Source organism: Atheta coriaria, unplaced genomic scaffold (assembly GCF_025399875.1).
Source record: "Atheta coriaria isolate IRGN ID8LTWV9N9 unplaced genomic scaffold, Caltech_Dcor_3.1 hic_scaffold_1_pilon, whole genome shotgun sequence".
Taxonomy (NCBI): Eukaryota; Metazoa; Arthropoda; class Insecta; order Coleoptera; family Staphylinidae; genus Dalotia; species Dalotia coriaria.
Genome location: NW_027045443.1, coordinates 6,885,401 through 6,890,224, shown reverse-complemented (window position 1 = coordinate 6,890,224; position 4,824 = coordinate 6,885,401).

Here is a 4,824-nt window from a genome sequence, read left to right as displayed (position 1 = left end):
CAATTATTTTCTACCGTGAGATATCACATAAACGTATTTGCACTGTTATCGCATTAATGAAATAAGATAAACAAGTTTTAAGTTTTAAACAAGTTGTTAAGGGATAATTCTTAGATGAGCTAATAAGAAGAAATCTATAATAATAAATACGATTCTGACGATACTAATTAAGCAAATATGGCATAAATGACAAGAAATTGATTTTTATGTACCTATCACTATCTTTAGTCCGCGACTTTGTTCCCGTAGTTGTTAGTAAAACTGTAATTTACTTCTACTTTCTTTCAATAAACTTCGCAATTTTATTTTAAAGAATTCAGAATTATCGACATATCAAATTTAATTTATTAGCTCCAACATTGATTGAATGCCTATACAAATTTTCATCCTCTGTTTAACACTTTTTAAGTCATAATTTTTGATATTTTCATAGGTATTCTGTAAATCGCGGCGGTGACAAGATCAGCAAATCACAGATCATCAAAATCAATCGAGCTGTTCTTGAATTATAAATGTTATAATTAGCGCAACTTTGTTTTCTGTCTATAGATATAATTAAAATCATATAATTTACTAGTAATGTTAGTCAAGAATGATAGTTACACATTTTTCTAATCGTCAAATTCACACTTAATTCAGTAGATTTGTATTTATCTATCTTCTTTTAAATATAGGTAAATAGAGAAAGTATAAAGCAAAGTCTCCAATACGACTATTAACTAACGTTTGAATAATGAACTACCAAATACTTTGTGAGTATTTGCGACTATGCCAACCTTTCCCTGTACTTTTGACAACACATTGTTATAATTGAATAGATAGCATGATGTTGTTTTGAACAAAATTATAATTGTTTATCATTGATATTAAAACAATGTAAGTTTTTCTAGCCACATGCAATATGATGCATACCAAAACTTGTTTTGTACTCACTGCTACAACTACTCGTGCGTATTGCAAGCAACACACTCTATGAATGTATCGCAAACAATGTATTTATTACTATTATTGTAGAATTGCCAGTTAGAATAATTAGTGCCAACTAATCAGTGAACTGGTACAATAATAAACAGATATGATTAATGTAACACAACATAATAAATTCTTGGAGAAACGAGGTGCTAATGAACCTTTTCTATATAAATGCATAATATCCACGTAGGTATGTATTAATCATCATCTAATCATTGATACTTTTGTTGGATGGCTTCATCGTTCCAACGGCATAATAGGTATTATAACATTGCTTGCTGTGACATTGAACCGCACGTTCGCGAAACTATTAATAGTGGCATTGCTAAACCTCGCGGATTTCGCTTTCTAGAAGGTATTTATTACTACTGCGTATAAAATTGTGACATAAGTGTTTTAGGTGTATTTTGTTATTTATTGTATCTAGAACAGTTTTGAGCTGAAGTAAAAGTTTATTTATTTATGCGTTGTATGACTAAAATTATATAAATACGTGATGTGGATGTACACTTGCGAAAATGATATAAATAGAAAACTGTATACTATCAATGTGTCAAAATGTATATCGAAGCATTCTGAAAGATTTTATGCTCTGTTTTCAACCTTAATTAAAAAAATTAGGATTAACCTAAATACTAAATTTCCAAACTATAAATGTTTCCAGTTGTTTTTCAGATTGGCCAAAACAAGTTACAAAGTTAAAAATTAAAATAAATTGCATACCCATTATTTTCGTATTTCGTGAATATTAAGTAAATAAGTTCGGCTTGGCGCCACCTTAATTAAAATTAAATAACTACGACTATTATTGAATCTCCATAACAACTTTAATTTCTGATTTTACACTCTTCCAGATATATTTGTGATACGAGATACAGCATTACCTGAGAGGCTAATCTGAATAATACCTGGAAATTTGAACAAAATAAGTCAAAATGTGAGTTTATAAATAACTTGTAAAGGTACATAGGTACATGCAAATTATATGTAACTACATACATATTAACAATAAAAATTTTATACTTTCCAAAACATTATATTATTTTTAGAGTCCGACCGAAACTGTTTTTCCGACCGACAACGTTTTTTAGTCAAATAGTGGTACTGTTATAGGTATATACAGACGGCCAAGCCGTGAGTAATAGGTACTCATTATCTACGGGCATTATGTACGGGACGGAGCTTGCGCCTGCGCATTTACCTACGGAGTTGCTATTGCTCATGCAGTGTGGTATTTATAACCTTACATTTTGTAGTATAATAAAATAGTTTATTTAACCATTGATTACTTGCTTTAAAAATACACTTGCCAAAAACTAATATACTTTTAGAAATTAATTTGCGAGATAATAGTATGCGTACAGCTGGTGCGTCAAGCGTAATTACTAAGTGCCGATAGACAATAACGTAGGTAAAGTTTAAATTTGGAAATAACGAAATTGTAATATTCTGTGATTTCAAAAAATATATATAATTACGATATGCACTAATCTAAAAGGCATCCCGCTTAATTGTCAGGAATAAATATTGTTTGGTGAAGGACATAAGAATGTCATAAATAAACCAATATTCAAATTAAACTTATCGAGGAAGTTTTCAATGACATTTAATTACCACACGCCGAAAAACGCGGCAACGCAGTAAAATTCATAGTGTAGTACCTAATTGGTGCAAATACCACAACACCGCAAAACTTTTCTAATGTTGCAATTACTATTGTTATTTTTTATATTTGATATTCTTTTTGAAATTTTAAAATATGCAATGTGTATTTTGATTGAATCATTTCCTTATCAAAGTTTCAGAAATATTTACTAATCGCTATACATTCAGCTTTTTTCGCAACCTGAGACTTTGATATAGGTATATATTTGGTCGTCATATCGTTTCTAAGTAATATTATACCATGCCAGCGACGTAACTATATTTATCAGGCCTCAACGTGAACAAATCCCAATGACATCTTGATTTGTGGCGCAAAAGACAAAAATTTCCAATATTTTAGTAACTAGGCCCATATTTGAACTGTAAGAAGGCATAAACACAAATACAACAAACGTGTGGCAGATAAAAATATGGTAGCTTCGCCACTCGTCTGTCATGGTCTGTACAATGTTTTTCAACGAAAGTTTCATAGCGCATCATTCAATATTGAAATATACAAAGTGATAGTATTATATTCGCATAGATTACAAGTTTTGCCAAATGTGACGTATTATAGTTAGAGAGTATCGCAAATAGAGAAATCATAGCAAGTATGACAATATCAACAAGGTAAGGTTTTTTATTGGCATTTAAAGCACTTGTGATTCATGTATTTTTAAGTATTGTTTAAACGTTTAGCTGACTTATTCTCCGATACCACGCACGGATAGGTTGTGTGTCATCCAAATGACAAGTTATTTAAAACCAGCTATATATCATAGGTAAACATCATAATATAAGTTCATATTTTTTTCTACCTGCACCTATAAAATGCCTCTGTTTTTTGATTCCGAAAGCAATACTGTATATACGGACGGTCGAACCGTGAGTAAAATACTTTACTCACGGGCATTATCTACGGGGCGGAGTTTGCCAACGGTGAAGCACCAGAAAATACGAAATGTCGTGCGCCGCCTGTCAAACAAGTTAAAGCAGGCGCTGCTGCGTCACGGCATTTATAACCTTACATTTTGTAGTAGTGTGCGAGCGAATTTCGAAGATTTAAAATACAAAAGTACAAATACATAAACCTAAACGTGGCTAAACGTTGTTAAACACTCGATTATTAAACGCTCGTTCTCAACCTATCTTGTGAGTAGATAGTTGTTTATGACGTGTATAACAGTAATTGGAAAAGTAAATTTAAAAAATAGAACAAATCAGATTGGGATTCTTGCTTGCGCATTTTTTAATTTGCAACTCTGAAAAAACTTGTCAATGTTTGAGTTGACGTACAAGAGGCGTGTGAAAAGTTTTTGATGGCAGGAACGGGAAAGTGTTAATCTCAGAAACTACGCAATACTAAAGTGGGTGAATAATATATCCGTCTAATATTTAGTGCAGTATCTATTTTTAGTGCGGTTTAATTAAATAAATATTGAAAAGAATGTATCTATAAGTTTGTTTTGAACTAAGAATACCTGAGACAATACTAAATTGACAGAATTGGTACCTATATTTAATCCTACATACTGGATTAAAGAGAAATGAATTCCTCATTGCTTTTGGAATGCAATGCACAAAGAACCAATTTTTGACAGATCCTCCTCTACATTATTTACATATAGGTACCTACATATTTTGCTAATAATTAAAAATACATTGTTGGTACCGAATAATATTTTCAAAACATCTCATTATTAATAGTTTTGCTGCGTGGTGTAGGATACCAACGATGTTTTGTTGGAAGGTCTGTGTATTTTAAACATCATATGCACACTATAGATAAAATTCGGCAACGATACCAAATTAGCATAAATTATCAAAATTCAAATAATTTCAGCCATGTATGCAAAAATATGAAAAGTACAAAGTTCACCTTTGATGTACCAGCTGATACTCATACCTATATTCGTAGGTGCATAAAAGATGTGTTAGTAGTAGCAGACGAGATATCTAGGTGCTGCAACCTGCAAATGTGTGAAATGCTTGGAATGCGTCCGATTGATTCGGCGTTCGGGGTTGGCGGGCTGAAGAAGTCGCATGCAGGTCCGAATCGAAAAGGGGCGTCCCGAAGGACCCGCTTCGGCGGGCACTGCGTGCCATAGATTGGTCGGCATCGTTTCGCTGCGTCTTGGTCTCCGAACAGCGCGATGCGTCCGCAAGGCGAGCAAAGCGTGCGGTACGGTGTTTGCACTACGGCTTGCC